General features: G+C 42.1%; 2 pseudogenes; both read left to right on the top strand.

The window, feature by feature from the left end:
- The first annotated feature begins 6,655 nt into the window (after positions 1-6,655).
- LOC120098052 (U1 spliceosomal RNA) lies at positions 6,656-6,808 on the top strand (annotated as a pseudogene).
- Positions 6,809-14,823: 8,015 nt separating this feature from the next.
- Positions 14,824-14,954, top strand: LOC120097975 (small nucleolar RNA SNORA67; annotated as a pseudogene).
- The last annotated feature ends 2,621 nt before the right edge of the window (positions 14,955-17,575 follow it).

Raw genomic sequence — 17,575 nt, forward strand, 5'->3', positions numbered from 1 at the left:
TAAAACGGTATGGATAGTCCTTTAAAACTGAAAATAGAACCGTAATACGATCTGATCATACTACCGAGAATATACAAAGAGTATAAAGTTAGTAAAACAGGTACATGAGTGCCCACGTTTATGGTGGTACTACTCATAATTATAAGATGTAATTAACCTGAAAGGGTAGATGAATGGGGAAAATGTGAGCTCTCTCTCTCTCTCTCTCTCTCTCTCTCTCTCTCTCTCTCTCTCTCTCTCTGTGTGTGTGTGTGTGTGTGTGTGTGTGTGCATGTAATCTAAATTGTATCTATCTATAGGTAGATAGAGAGATGCTTTAAGATTCCCTATGACAAACGGTGGTATTACGGAAATGTAGATGTATATGTGTAATGAAATGTTACTCAACCACACTCAACCACAAAAATTATGTGATTTTCTCATTTGTAGACACACAGAGGGCCATTACACTAATAAGCAAGACACACGTGCTTGCTCACTTATGGAAACTAAATGGTTGACCTCAGGGAAGAATAGAACAGCCACCAGAGACGGGAAGAGTGGAGGGGGAGAGAATGGATGTTCAGTAAGGGTCACGGAACAGAGAGAAGGGATGAGCTCTGTTTTTTGTAGTACATTAAGGTACTAGTTAAAACAAAAATGGCATCTGTTATAGTTTTTTATTTTCTAGAATCAGGGTTTTACTATCTACTCTGGCTGGTCTCAGCCTTTTAAGTGCTGGGATTGTAGGTGTGCACCAGCACATCTGGCTTGTGCACCTGTACTGAACTCTGATACAGGAAATTTGCTCTAAAGTCCATCAAATAAGGGAAAGTGAAATCCATGTCTGAATTTTCTGAAATTTCTTTCATGGTGTCTAGAGATCAAACACAAAACCTAGAGCATGCTGGTTAAGTGTTCTACCACAGACTGTCACCTCTATCTCTTGGGTTTTTTAGAAAGACTCATTCTATGTATAGTTCAGGGTGGGCTAGAACTCTCAACGTAGCCTAGATTAGATTTGAATTCCTTACATAAGCATATATGTATATAATACCGCGCACTGCTGAACTTTCTATAATTCTAAAACAAATAGGCAATGTCACAGAGTGCATATTTCTTGTAAAAATGTATTTAAAAGGGAGGGGAATGTCTCAGAGGTCAAGGGCACTTGCAGAGCTAGCATGAGGAACTGAGTTCAATCCCCAGAGTGCATTTAAAAAGCTAGGCATGGCTATGCACACCTATAACCCCTTGGTTTAGGGGACAGAGCTGATGGGTACTTTGAGCTCACTGGCCGGCCGGCCCAGTTGACTCGGCACTGCTTCTGTTTTGAGGCAATAGCCTGTCTGGAGGCAGTATGACAGGAATAGAGGTAGACACTGGCCATTCTGGTCTAGTGTCTTCATGAGAGCCGTGGGTGTGCACACTCACGCAGGGGAATGCAACATGTTCACACTAAAATAAAAAAGAATGGAGAAAAGAAACCATATTTAGCCCCTTCTCTCTCCTTTCAGTCCTTTTGGAGGAGATGGAATGACTTTGCTCTGACCAGCACTTCCCCTGTCTCTAGAAGGTGAGAAGGTCCAGGTCCTCTCCCCACTGCAGTTAACTCCCAGCCTGGGATCGGCCATGGTGGCTCCGGGTTCTCCTTTCTCCAGCCCTAGCTGAGAAGCAATTTCTCAAGACAGTTTAACTTCAGTAACAGGTAATTCCAATCCACTGTGAGCATTAATCTGACATGAACGTGTTATCTTCATTATTATAATTACTCTTCAAAAACTATTTTTTTTTGCCCGACACTTTGCAAGAGTCATTGACTAGAAATTGTCAAATTTCATCTTATCATGGCTTCATATGTGACATCATTTAGCTGCACACCTAAAGTCAGGAAATTTGTTTGTGAAACTCTTTATCTTAAACTAGTGCGAGGGGAAAAAGTTCCTTTTGATGGGAAGTCACCCACCTCTGTCACGCGGCTGCCTGTGCCCTTCTGAACAGCTGACAGTTTCTGTTAATTTACTTTCACTCTCCAGTCAGCTCCCCGTCTGGAAAGCCGGAGTGATTTTTGAATAACAGCAAGTCATATCTGATGTGGCAGCAACTGGCAACTCTGACATTGAACGCGGCTGTGGCCATCACCCAGGATTCCTCACTTCTCCTTGAGAAGCAATTACAATTTCACAGGCTGGAATTAAATCTCCCTGTGGTCTGAGTAGAGTAACTGACGATGTCAAAGTGATTTCGAGCTGCTAATCTCTCGCTGGAGTACGAGGGAAACTAGAGTCCTTCATTGTGGCAGAGGAGGCCTGCAACTTTGAAACTCCAACTCTTTGATATGTTTTAATTCACACTGAGGTCAGCTGGTGTGGCTTCCTCCCAAGAAAGCTGATACCTCTACTTGGTAGAAGATTCGATGTTTTCTTAACAATGGAAGCAAAGGAAGTTTAAAGAGAAGGAAGAAGTGTTTGGGCTGGGAAGGAATATGAAAACGGGCTGGGGAGGAGATAGCTCAGTCCAATGTGCCAACGGGAGGACCTGAGTCTGATCCCTGGTTGCCCACTTGTCATCCTAGCACTGGGGAGGTGGAGACAGGAGGATTCCCAGAACTTGTTGGCCAGCCAGCCTAGTGAAATTGGGCAAGCCAAGGGTTCAGTGAGAGACACTGTCTTAAAATATTATGAAGCTGAGAGAGACCTCACCGCCTGATCAGGTGGGCACTCCTGAGGCTGCAGAGCGGAGGAGACCACCAACACTGCCCACCCCTGCCCACATCCCTGGCCCAAGAGGCAACTGTATAAGGCCTCTGGGTTCCCGAGGGGAGGGCCCGGGAGCGGCAGGACCCCTGCGCCTGAGACACTGCCGGAACCTGAAGGAAACAGACTGGATAAACAGTTCTCTGCACCCAAATCCCGTGGGAGGGAGAGCTAAACCTTCAGAGAGGCGGACACGCCTGGGAAACCAGAAGAGACTGCACTCTGTGCACATCCAGACGCCAGAGGAAAACACCAAATGCCATCTGGAACCCTGGTGCACGGAGGCTCCCGGAAAGAGCGGCGCAGATCTTCCCGGTTGCTGCCACAGCAGAGAGGACTTAGGCAGTACCCCACGAGCAAACTTGAGCCTTGGAACCGCAGGTAGGACCAACTTATCCCCTGCAAGAAACCTGCCTGGTGAACTCAGGACACACAGAGGCAAAATTCCTCTAGGACCGGGCACTTCCTGTGTTTACCGGAAGTCCCACACCCGCGGATCCCGGCCCGCAGCAGCTCTCTGCTCCCAAACCCCGTGGGAGAGAGACCTCACCACCTGATCAGGTGGGCACTCCTGAGGCTGCAGAGCTGAGGAGACCACCAACACTGCCCACCCCTGCCCACATCCCTGGCCCAAGAGGCAACTGTATAAGGCCTCTGGGTTCCCGTAGGGGAGGGCCAAGGAGCGGCAGGACCCCTGCGCCTGAGACACCACTGGAACCTGAAGGAAACAGACCAGATAAACAGTTCTCTGCACCCAAATCCCGTGGGAGGGAGAGCTAAACCTTCAGAGAGGCCTGGGAAACCAGAAGAGACTGCACTCTGTGCACATCCAGACGCCAGAGGAAAACACCAAACGTCATCTGGAACCCTGGTGCACGGAGGCTCCCGGAAAGAGCGGCGCAGATCTTCCCGGTTGCTGCCACCTCGGAGAGGACTTAGGCAGTACCCCACGAGCAAACTTGAGCCTTGGAACCACAGGTAGGACCAACTTTTCCCCTGCAAGAAACCTGCCTGGTGAACTCAAGACACAGGCCCACAGGAACAGCTGAAGACCTGTAGAGAGGAAAAACTACACGCCCGAAAGCAGAACACTCTGTCCCCATAACTGGCTGAAAGAAAACAGGAAAACAGGTCTACAGCACTCCTGACACACAGGCTTATAGGACAGTCTAGCCACCGTCAGAAATAGCAGAACAAAGTAACACTAGAGATAATCTGATGGCGAGAGGCAAGCGCAGGAACCCAAGCAACAGAAACCAAGACTACATGGCATCATCGGAGCCCAATTCTCCCACCAAAGCAAACACGGAATATCCAAACACACCAGAAAAGCAAGATCTAGTTTCAAAATCATATTTGATCATGATGCTGGAGGACTTCAAGAAAGACGTGGAGAACTCCCTTAGAGAACAAGTAGAAGCCTACAGAGAGGAATCGCAAAAATCCCTGAAAGAATTCCAGGAAAACACAATCAAACAGTTGAAGGAATTAAAAATGGAAATAGAAGCAATCAAGAAAGAACACATGGAAACAACCCTGGATATAGAAAATCAAAAGAAGAGATAAGGAGCTGTAGATACAAGCTTCACCAACAGAATACAAGAGATGGAAGAGAGAATCTCGGGAGCAGAAGATTCCATAGAAATCATTGACTCAACTGTCAAAGATAATGTAAAGCAGAAAAAGCTACTGGTCCAAAACATACAGGAAATCCAGGACTCAATGAGAAGATCAAACCTAAGGATAATAGGTATAGAAGAGAGTGAAGACTCCCAGCTCAAAGGACCAGTAAATATCTTCAACAAAATCATAGAAGAAAACTTCCCTAACCTAAAAAAAGAGATACCCATAGGCATACAAGAAGCCTACAGAACTCCAAATAGATTGGACCAGAAAAGAAACACCTCCGGTCACATAATTGTCAAAACACCAAACGCACAAAATAAAGAAAGAATATTAAAAGCAGTAAGGGAAAAAGGTCAAGTAACATATAAAGGCAGACCTATCAGAATCACACCAGACTTTTCTCCAGAAACTATGAAGGCCAGAAGATCCTGGGCAGATGTCATACAGACCCTAAGAGAACACAAATGCCAGCCCAGGTTACTGTATCCTGCAAAACTCTCAATTAACATAGATGGAGAAACCAAGATATTCCATGACAAAACCAAATTTACACAATATCTTTCTACAAATCCAGCACTACAAAGGATAATAAAGGGTAAAGCCCAACATAAGGAGGCAAGCTATACCCTAGAAGAAGCAAGAAACTAATTGTCTTGGCAACAAAACAAAGAGAAGAAAAGCACACAAAAATAACCTCACATCCAAATATGAATATAACAGGAAGCAATAATCACTATTCCTTAATATCTCTCAACATCAATGGCCTCAACTCCCCAATAAAAAGACATAGATTAACAAACTGGATATGCAATGAGGACCCTGCATTCTGCTGCCTACAGGAAACACACCTCAGAGACAAAGACAGACACTACCTCAGAGTGAAAGGCTGGAAAACAACTTTCCAAGCAAATGGTCAGAAGAAGCAAGCTGGAGTAGCCATTCTAATATCAAATAAAATCAATTTTCAATTAAAAGTCATCAAAAAAGATAAGGAAGGACACTTCATATTCATCAAAGGAAAAATCCACCAAGATGAACTCTCAATCCTCATCTTCGGTTGGTTTATATATAAGTGTGCAATTTCTAGGCTTGAAAGTAAAATGATGCTATCTGGTGCTGGATAGAGGAGCCTTATTTTTTATTATGGCAGCTTGCTATTTTTGTAACATGGTGATTTGGTTACACCAAGTACAGTAGTAACTGATCTCCCCTTCTTCCTGGATGAGTGAGGAGATGATTAAATGTTGATGTCAGCATCCTTGAGCATATTCAGATGAGCTTCTGCTTCTGTTGAAAAGGATGCTGTGTTTGATTGTGGTCCGAAGCTTTGCAGCACTACTTGGCATCTCCTTCCTTGGAGGTCTCACTGTTTAAACATAACAGATTTGATAGCTTGTTGGTAAGGTGAGGTCCAGCTTGTCTCCACTAGGTCATTTTCATGTGAATCCGGTGGTTATACGGTTTTGTTCTAGGGATATTTCATTTTTTTAATAACGGTTTTAGCTGACATTCATGAAGAGAATGAATCCTTAGAACTGTGCCACTAGTGAAAGGAAATCCTGTCTAGAGTATGTTTCTTTACAAAGCTGTGTCACACCATCCTTTGGGCCCTCTGCTGGAAAAGTAGAATCAAGTCTCAAATAATGCCTTTTAAATTGTATCCTCTAGTATTATAGATGTAGGACAGTACTGTATCATACCTCTGTGGATGTAAAATAGCTTGTACCTGCTTTATGATACGTAGTAGTGACTGTGCTTTATCAGAGCTGTTTTTAATGATGTTGCTCAGAATGTTTTCTTTCCAGATGATGATTGAGAAGCTAATTTAAAAAAAAATGGTGCCAGGTACCACAAGAGTAACAGAACTGTGCTGTTTTCTCAGGTTTTGTTTTTTTACTTTTTTTTTTTTTAATGGAGTGTGCTGGATGTCTCTACAGTTTTGTTCAGATGACTGCAGAACCTGGAAAAGCTGTTGCTGCTGTTGATGCATAACACACTGCTATTATTGGTCTTTTTATATAAATATAAATATATATATACAGATATATAATTTGAATTTTTTGAAACTTTAGCTGTGCTGTCAACTTTGGAAAAAAGTATCCCCGTTTACTGTGTTGAGTTGGCACTGTACAGAAATTAACAGCCATATTGGTCTAGAAATGTTGAACTTAAGTTTTTTCCATTTGTACAGGGGTAACACACTGTATTAAATATGCAAGGTCTTATCTACGTGGGTTTGATTACAAAAACTAATAAAGTATTCTCTAAATTAAAAAAAAAATATTATGAAGCTAATAATAACCTGGCAGGGGAGATACCATGACCACAAAGGTGATTTTCACAGGGTGAGGCACTCTGATGTGCTGACCCCTGTGATTTCCCCAAATGCAGGAAACTCGACTGTATAATTTGTGGTAGTGGGGGAGCTGTGTTCGCATGCTCCCTGGGGGTGGGAGGGATATGGAGCCAGGCTTGGTGGCCCACACCTTTAATCCCAGTACTTGAGAAACAGAGAGTGACATCTCTGAGTTCAATGGCAGCCTGGTCTACATATTGAGTAGCTACAAAGTAGAAAGCCTGTCTCAAAGAAACCCAAACAAAACACAGAGGATTGTTCCCGAGGAACACCTGTGATTGACCTTGAGCTCCATGTGCCTTTGTACACATATGTAAGTTCCCCTGTACATATAAGTGTACCTTCATTCAAGTCAAATGTTTTAAAAAGAAAGCTAGAAAGATAGTTCAGCTGACAAAAACTCTCATTTTGAAAGCCTGAGGTTGCCAGTCATCCCAAGACCCACAGCAGAAAGATAGAATCAACTCCTGAAAGTTGTCCTCTGACCTCCACATATGCACCATGATACACATGCTCTTATTCACACACACACACACACACACACACACACACACACACACACACACACATCACATATACTACATTATACATACAACACACACACACCCCATAGACCTCATACACACATATCATACACATATCACAAACATACATATTTCATTCACACACCACACACATACATCATACACACATACCACACACACATAAATACATCATACACATATACAGATACAATAATAATAAATGTAGTTGTAAAATAGGATCTCAGGTAGTCCACTCTGGCCTCAAACTTGCTCTGCAGCTGAGGCTAAATTAAACTCCTCATCTTCCTGCCTCTGCCTCCAAGGGCTGGGATTACAGGTATTCTGATAGACCCAGCCTTGGAGTCACCTTTTATTTAGTGTCATCATTTAATACAGTGTCATATGTCATAGACCAGTAGGTTTATTGCCTGCAGGTGTAGGCCAATCGCTATCCTTCTAATCTGGTTTGGGTTTTTGTCTGATTTTCCATCAAGACATCTACATCTTCTTTGGCCTGAGGAAGGCATTTGTGCTGACAGGTTTTGCCACCCCTGTTCCTCCCATCTGCCAGGTGCGATTGTTAAGTGGGATGGATGGTGCTGTCAGTGGTAATCTATAACATATTAGAATTCAGTCTGGTCCTGTGCATTTCGTTTAATTAGGCATCAACAACGTGTTTTTCCTGAGTAAGGACTCCAGACCTGGCAATATAATTACTTAAACAAACAAGCAAACACCAAGGGATCAAAAAAGCTAACATAGCTAAAACATGATGGGCGCCTATCAAAGGAAACACCTATCAGCTCAGCCATTGTTATCTTTCCCCTTATTCATACAACATTCCAATGGTCAGAAACAAGAAAGAGATGTGGACCTTAAGCTCCTCAAAGTTCGCAAGGGTGATGGTGTGAGGTACCCCAACACCATACCCTAACCCAGTCCTTCATCCCATTGGTTTGAGTGTCAGCTTTCATTTTAAAAAATAGTTAACTTCACACAATACATACCTTCAAGTGAAACTGGATGCATCCCCGGATGCTGTGCAAGCCTCATTGCCTCCAGACAGGATTGTTCCATTCAGCCGCACTCATTATTCCCCTCAAGCCCAGGTCTCAGCCTCTGCTCAACTTTTCATAACCTTGATTTTAATGATTTTGGATCTATGGATTTGTACATTTTAAGAATCTCAGATAATTGAAATGATACAGTGCATTTTTAATATTTGGCTTATTTTATTTGGTGTACTATTTTCAAGTTTCATCATGTGTGTGTGTGTGTGTGTGTGTGTGTGTGTGTGTGTGTGTGTGCATTTTGTTTATCTATTTGTATATTGATACACATTTGAGCTGACCCACTATTTGGCTATGGTGAACCATGTTATTTTCTATATGCATATACATTTTTAAGTACCTGCTTGCAAATCTTGCATCTATAGCTAGAAATGCAATTTCTGGGTCATGAAGTAGGACTGTGTTTAACTCTCTAAGCATCCCCCAAACGATTTTTCTAGAAATGACATCTCATTCTGTAGGATCATGAATTTCCATTTCCTTAGGGTATGTTCAGCAATTTCCTCTAAACTATTTCAAACCTATTAAAAACTTGGGAGTGTAGCAAGCCTCGTGTGCTAGCCACACACCTCTCAGGATCGTCCCATTTCCCATGTTTCCCCTGTCACTCATCCCAGACACTGTTCTGACTTTTTACATTTTTGCTGTAGTATATATATATTGAAAATTTTATTTGTTTGTTTGTTTAGTTGTACAGGGTGTGGAAGTTGACAGTGACGGTGACATACCACAGTGTACACATGGAGGTAAGAGGAAAACTTGAGTCTCCTCTCTTCCTTCATGGGGGCCAAACTCAAGTTGTCAGGCTGAGGGTCAAACACGGAGCCATCTTGCTGGTCCAGCTAGAATTTTAAGGCAAATATCAGATATCAAGCAATTTCCATCCCTTCTCAACTCAACTACATCCAAAATAGAAAAGTGTCCCTTTTGCATAAATAAATATAATGAAATTAACACATTTAATACCAATCAGTATGTAATCAAGATTTACTTTTTCTGAGTTTTAAAATATAGTCTCAAATTTGATTGTTTTGAATATAAAAAAATCCAAGCAAGGTCCATTTTACTTGATTAGTTTATATGTGTTTTCTTAGGGGAGTGGTGGGTCTAGAGCCAGCATGGTCTAGATCAAGCATGTGTTAAGCCTACACCCTGTCACTCAACTGTTTCCCAGCCTTTAGTGTCCTATAGGTTGGCTCTAATCTCTTTAATCTATACCAGTTATTCTAAACCTATGGGCCTGACCCCTTCAGGGGCATATCACATATTTATATTACAATTCATAACAGTAGCAAAATTACAGTTATGAAGTAGAAATGACATAATTTTATGGTTAGAGGTGACCACAACATGAAGAGCTGTATTAAAGGGTCTCAGCAGTGGGAAGGTTGAGAACCACTGTTTTATGCTAATGTCTTCTAAAAGAAATAAGGTCAGAGGGATTGAAACAACTTTCACCACAGGGTATCTCTCCTTCCCTGGTCTTTCTCCCTGTCCTTTGACAAGGGTTTGATATATAACTTGGTCTAGCCTTGGACTTGCAGTTTCCCTTTCTCAGGCTCCCAGGGACTGGAACTAAAGGTACATCTGTCCATACCTTGCTATACATTCTCTTAAACACTTTCTTTTATTTTGCCAAAGTGACACATACTCTGTTTCTACAGCTGTCACTCTCAAGCCTTAACACCAGCAGTGAGAATTGTCTGAAATATCTTTCAATTAAGAACTATATATTCCTGGCCTTTCTGCTTCTCACTACATACTGAGCACCCAGAAGGGCTCATGAGGAGATATAGGTGGCTGTACTGCATCTTTAGTAAGGCCCATAGCAAATTGGAGCAGGCAGTCCCCATGGAGGAAGCATCACCTTGTAGAGATGGAGTTTGTCAGGTCATCTTGCTCTCAGACTAAGGAAACAGCCCTGTTTGTGAAAGGATTCCAATGGTGCCAAGATGACCCAGAGGAGAAGAGAAGACTCAGTACCACCGTCTTCACAATGTAGCCACTTCTGCCAGATTCCATTTGAAGGAAGCATTACGGCCACCATGCTCAGATGAAGATTCTCTTTAGAATGTGTTCATGACACAGTAGCCACGCTTGAGGGTTGAGGGGCATAGGCATAGGATGTAGATACCTCTTGTGTGAGACTCTTCTATACAGAAAAACAGTCCTCGTCTCCCTTGCTTCCCTGTTTCCCCACTCAGTTTTATTTGCATCAATACTGTCTTGCAGGTAATAATCTAATATCATTCTCTTACTTCCACTTCCCCCACCCTCCCACCATCACCCTCTCTATTCCAGCTCCGGCCATTGGGAGCTCATTCAATGGCTCTGGAGTGGTGTCCTATTGATATGTGCCATCAGTTGGTGTTCTGTGTGGTCATAATCACATCTGGCACTGCAGGATAGCCCAGCGCATCTCCTTCACTTTCGGTTCCAGACTCAGAACGAACCGCTTATTCTATGGTTTCATAGACCAAGATCTGTGTGCCAGGGTGCTTGTTGCTTTCGGAGTGCCAATGCTTTTTATCTCTCAGCAGACAGTGCCAGGAAATATGTGTATATTGTGGTAGTAGGTCTTCATGGTCAACTTGATGGGATTTGTTCATCATGGGAACACTACTATGAGTATTATCTACGAGGATGCTTTCAGAAAAGGTGAACTGAATATAGAAGACTCACCCAGAATGTGACTGGCACCATCGCTGGAGCTCAGGTCCTAATCTGAAGAATAACAAAGGAAATGTGAACTGAGCACCATCCTTCATCCCTCTCTGCTTCCTGACCGGTGATGATGATGATGATGATGATGATGATGATGATGGTGGTGGTGGTGGTGGTGGTGGTGGTGGTGGTGGTGGTGGTGGTGGAGGAGGAGGAGAAGATGATGGAGAAGATGATGAAGAAGAAGTGATTATAATAGTAATAAAAACAATAATAATAATTCCTTCAGCCATAGAACCCAGATTCTTTGATGTTTGGAACTATGAGGGAAGGAACTGACTTGGAAGAAGGCTTAATTTTGTACTATCTCACTTTCAGAATTATAACAAAAAACAGAATGAGTTTTGCCTAGAATTGTTTCTGTGACTTACCTATTTAATCTTTTTATCTTCATTTTCTGCATTCCTGGAAACCACTAAGCTATCAATCCCAATAAAGATCTTTCTAGAATGCTGTATAGTAGGAATTGTATAGCATATGGCATTTTTAGATTGACCTTTTCCATTTGGCAACACATATTTATTTAATGATTTTTAGTTGTATGTATATGTATGTGGGCATATGCATGTGAGTGCAGATGCCAGTGGAGGCCAGAAGAGGGTGTGGGGTCCCCGGAGCTAGAGTTATAGGTGGTTGTGAGCTATGTGGCATGGGTGCTAGGACCTGCATTCAGGTCTTCTGTAAGAACAGCACATGCTCCTAAATGTTGGGTCTTTATTCCAGCCACAACAATAAGCATTTGAAAATTCATTCATGTCTTTTGTAGGCCATTTTTTTTTTTTAGAAATGGCCAAAATTTTTTACTTTAATGTTTAGATTTCTTAACAAACAGGGAAGTATAAATTTATAGTACTTTGAGAATTAATTTTACCACAGAGTAAGAAGTACAAAAAAAATAAATAACTAAAAGGAAAAGAACATCAAATTCTCACATGAGTGTGTGGAATAAATGTAGGGAAAGAATAAAGTTTACTTAATTTATTTTTATTTATTTATTTATTTATTTATTTATTTATTTATTTATTTATTGGTTCTTTTTTTTCGGAGCTGGGGACCGAACCCAGGGTCTTGCGCTTCCTAGGTAAGCGCTCTACCACTGAGCTAAATCCCCAGCACCCCCCCCCTTTTTTTAAATTAACTTGAGTATTTCTTATTTACATTTTGAGTGTTATTCCCTTTCCCGGTTTCTGGGCAAACATCCCCCTAATCCCTCCCCCTCCCCTTCTTTATGGGTGTTCCCTTCCCCATCCTCCTCCCATTGCCGCCCTCCCCCCAATAATCTAGTTCACTGGGGGTTCAGTCTTAGCAGGACCCAGGGCTTCCCCTTCCACTGGTGCTCTTACTAGAATATTCATTGCTACCTATGAGGTCAGAGTCCACGGTCAGTCCATGTATAGTCTTTAGGTAGTGGCTTAGTCCCTGGAAGCTCTGGTTGGTTGGCATTGTTGTACATATGGGGTCTCGAGCCCCTTCGAGCTCTTCCAGTTCTTTCTCTGATTCCTTCAATGGGGTCCTATTCTCAGTTCAGTGGTTTGCTGCTGGCAGTCGCCTCTGTATTTGCTGTATTCTGGCTGTGTCTCTCAGGAGAGATCTACATCCAGCTCCTGTCGGCCTGCACTTCTTTGCTTCATCCATCTTGTCTAATTGGATGGCTGTATATGTATGGGCCACATGTGGGGCAGGCTCTGAATGGGTGTTCCTTCTGTGTCTGTTTTAATCTTTGCCTCTCTATTCCCTGCCAAGGGTATTCTTCTTCCCCTTTTAAAGAAGGAGTGAAGCATTCACATTTTGGTCATCCTTCTTGAGTTTGATGTGTTCTGTGCAGCCTGGGTAATTCAAGCATTTGGGCTAACAGCCACTTATCAATGAGTGCATACCATGTGTGTTTTTCTGTGATTGGGTTACCTCACTCAGGATGATATTTTCCAGTTCTGACCATTTGCCTACGAATTTCATAAAGTCATTGTTTTTGATAGCTGAGTAATATTCCATTGTGTAGATGTACCACATTTTCTGTATCCATTCCTCTGTTGAAGGGCATCTGGGTTCTTTCCAGCTTCTGGCTATTATAAATAAGGCTGCTATGAACATAGTGGAGCACGTGTCTTTTTTATATGTTGGGGCATCTTTTGGGTATATGCCCAAGAGAGGTATAGCTGGATCCTCAGGCAGTTCAATGTCCAATTTTCTGAGGAACCTCCAGACTGATTTCCAGAATGGTTGTACCAGTCTGCAATCCTACCAACAGTGGAGGAGTGTTCCTCTTTCTCCGCATCCTCGTTGTAGGCCATTTTTATCACTGAATAATATTCCACTGTATGGGCAAACCACAGTTTATTTGTCTTTTACCTATCGAATAGCATTTGGCTGCTTTCATAGTAAAGCAATTACTTAGAAAGCTACTATACAGTCCTCGACTTATCTGGGAGAACATCAGGGAGCAAGATTGCTGATTCTTTATGTTAAGAGTAACCTCTGTTGTTTCTGTAGCAATCTGCCAAATGGTCTTCCAGTGGGGCTATCCCACTGTTTTCCCTCCAGTGATGAAAAGCACTGTTTCCTGTCCTCCCCAGCAGTTGTTATGAACAGGGGACTTTTGGTTACTAATATTTCAGTCATTCTGACAGTTGTATGAGGTACTTGGTTGTTGCTTAGCATATTTTATTTTTTTTAGTCAGGCATGGTGGTGCACACCTTTAATCAAAGCCAGCCTTCAGGAAATAGAGGCAGGTAAATCTCTGAGTTCGACGCCAGCCTGATCTACAGAGCAAGTTTCAGGACATCCAGGACTACACAGAGAAACTCTGCCTTGAAAAACAAAAAAGGCACACAGACACAAACAAACAAACAAACAAAAAAACACACAAATCAAACTAGTTTTCTATAGGCACACAATGAACCACAAGCTCTAGAAACTAAATCATTATGAATGACCCACCATACAGTCTTCTTCTCTCACCTCTCATAGCCCCAAAACAAAGAACTGGCCTCTTGTAGCCAAGGAACACTTACTATTGAAATAGTTGAGACATCAATGGCACACCCATCATACAACAACATCTGAATAGCTGGGGTAGTAAGTCAGTCACTCGAGGGTTTGCCTTACAGTTTTACAGTAAGTACACTGAACATGAGTTGATCCGCAGGACCTACATACAAAGTCCTTATGTTTATACACTTGTAGATAAGTGCACCTCTCTGACCCTCATCAAAGGACCTTCCTTTCACAGTGGATGGCAATTAACACAGAGACTCACAACTGGTCAAGGTGCAGAGAACAAGAGACTGCAGAGTGCTTAGTCTTAAATGGGTCATACATCACGCTCCTTCCTCCGAAGGTTGAAAACATCAAGATGAAAGACTGTAAGAGGCAGAGGCCGCAGATAAGTACAATGGAAGTTTTCCAGACACAACAGGGCATTTGCACAGATGAGCTCACAATGGTCACGACAGGATACCCAAGACCTACAGAAGCTCAAGGCAAACCAAATCCCAGCATGGAGACAGAGCTAAGGAGCAATTGATAGCTGCTGGGGAGGGGAGTCCATTTCTTTAAGGTTGACTTCCCTGGAAGATCAACCAGGGCTCCATTAGATGACCCATACCCTTTGGGAAGCACAAATTGGAGCTGATGGTTTTCTTTTCTTTTCCTTTCCTTTTCTCTTTTATTTTTTAATGAGGAAAAAAGTTGGTTAGAGAAATAGGGGTGGATCTGGGACGAGTGGAATGGAAAGGATCTGATGAACATACAGAGATCGACATTCTCAGAGAGTAAAAATATACACTTAGGTCAAGGTGAGTTCCTCTTCAAGGGGCTAACTACTGCCCTTCTCAGGAACACGGCAACTTGGAAGAAAAGCTGCATGCCTCAGGTCTTTGTGGCGCAAGCGATGCTTATTTCCTTTGGCTGCCTACAGGTATGACTTAAAAATTGATAAATATATTTATTTATGAAATGCAAGATTTTGATTCACCCACACTTCAAATCGCCACAATTTTATTATCCATAAATTGATTATATTTGAGCCAGTGAGACTGTAAAGGTGCCTGCTGCCAACCTGGCAGACTGCGTGTCATCCTTGGGCACATAATGATGGGAAGAGAATCGACTCCTGAAAGTTGTTCTCTGGTCCCCACAGGCAGGCACAGACAGACAGACAGACAGACAGACAGACAGACAGAGATACACACACACACACATACACACACACACAAATACACACACACACACATGAGAGACACACACAGACAGACATACACAGAGACATACACACACACACACATACATACAAGTAACATTATATAGACTGAGCAGACTGTATTTAGAATATATATGTATATAGACATTCATATATGCAAATAACAATAATGACTAAAGATAGAGGCCATACATTTTGAAAGAGAGCAAGAAGGAGTACATGGTCAGGTTTGGAGGGAGAAAAGAGAAGGGGAAAATGATATATTATAATCTCAAAAATTAAGGAAAAAGTAAAAAAGACTAAGCAGATTCCTGATTGAGATTCTCAAAACACAGATATCCTCAGCCTTGGGGAATGTAGGGCAGGTTTGAGATAGGCAGCCCACCTCCCAGAACAGTAGCTATTCTACAAGTACATTACAAGACACCCCCACCCAGTGGGTGCCTGGAACTCAGAACGCTACCCAACACCATGTGTATTGTACCATCTTTCTCCTATGTCCTTCAGTATTGCCACACCACATCAGGTTCATCTGTCCTTCCCAGGTTTCTGCCTTTTCACACAAGGGCAAATTGGATGATTGTTTAGTAAAATAAGTGTTATCTGAACACAGTTTTGGGATCTTTTCTGGATCACTGGTCACATAATCAAGTGGGAACTTGGGTGACTGGTGGGTGGTTTGTATGAAAGTTATAATTACGCTGGACAATAAGGGCTACTCATGCTTGTGGGCAGGAAGGAGCAGATGATGCAAAGTTTTACCACATCACTCGGAGCAAGGCACAAATCAAAACTTAACTATTGTTTATTTATGGAATTTCTCATTTAACAGGTTTGGGTGATGGCTGACAGTGGGTAACAGAAACAGCAGAAAGCAAAGCTGTAGTTTAAAGACTTTAATTTGCCCCACACGTTGAGTCATTTTCCTACACGATGATGTGAAATAGGCCAGAAAGCACTGGGGAAGGTGCTAGTCAGCATCTGACAGAAAGAGTTTGCTCACTTCTACTCTCCCCCCATATTAAGATAAACACCAGGCCAGCGACATGCTGTGCCAGTCGATGTGGACATCAAACACTATTTTGGGGATGTCAATATATAGCCTATGTTTCCTGCTGCATGTTTGTAACTAACAATTACAAGTGTTTAGTGGTTTGGGGGAATTTAATATTTTTTTCTGTATCACAAAGGATTGTGATATATTGTTGGGTTACAGATTATTTCGAGCACCTAAACCAACCACATCTACCATGATGACATAGCACTGACTGTCTAGGAGGAGCTAGCCCTCTCTTTTGTTCAGTATCACATTCATTCATTATTATTTGTGTATGGTCACACCCATGCCATGGCAAGTATGTGAAGGTCAGAGGGCAACTAGTAGACTTGCCTCTCTCCTTTTACCATGTGGATTCTGGAGCTCAAACCCAGGTCATCAGATTTAGGAGTGTGGTAGTTTGAAGGAAAATGACCTCCATAAGCTCAAATATTTGAATGTCTGTTTTTCAGTTGGTGGAATTGTTTGGGAATAATTTAGAGGTATGGCTTTGTTGGAGAAGGTGTGTCACTGGGGGTGGGCTTTGAAGTTTCAAAAGCCCAGGTCAGCTCTAGTCTCATTTTCTTTCTGCCTTCATCCTGTGGGTCAAATGTAAGTTCTTGGCAGCTGTTTCAGCATCTTGCCCTTCTGCCTGCCATCATGTTTCCTGCCATGATGATCATAGGCTAACCCTATGAAACTACAAGAAAGACCCAAGTAAATACCTTCTTTTTAAGTTGTCTTGGTCATGTTGTCACTTCATAGCAATAGAACATTGCCTTAGACAGGCAGCAAGGGCCTTTCTCCACTGAACCATCTTAACAGCCCCTAATCTTTCCTTAATTTGTGAACCCACTGCCTTATCCAGGATTGCTCAAATAGTTGTACTCAATAAACACTAATCTTATAATTCATCTTCTGTGACTATCTGAAATCTTAAAGTAGCTTTGAGGCTAACTTTCAAATTATTAATGGAAATTTGATTTGAATGGCTTTATTTACTTCTCTGAACAGAACATTTATTTTTATAAATTGTTAAAATTAATCATATTCTCTTGGTTTCCTTACAGGTCAGGGTTTGTAATTTATAGTTAATGAGAAATGATTACTATCTTGGCATTTGTCATTGTCATGAAACAGGATTTAAAAGAAAAATAATCTGGAAATTTTAAGGGTTCTTTGGAAAGTCCGTTGGATGGTTTTTTGCTGGGACAAACACATGAAGGAACAATTTGTTAAAGTGGAAACAGGTATGTAAAGCTAAAGCAGACTCGTGGAGGAAGTGTTGCTGAAGCAGAAAGAGGA

The sequence above is a fragment of the Rattus norvegicus genome, chromosome 17 (assembly GCF_021556685.1).
Source record: "Rattus norvegicus strain SHRSP/BbbUtx chromosome 17, alternate assembly SHRSP_T2T, whole genome shotgun sequence".
Classification (NCBI taxonomy): domain Eukaryota; kingdom Metazoa; phylum Chordata; class Mammalia; order Rodentia; family Muridae; genus Rattus; species Rattus norvegicus.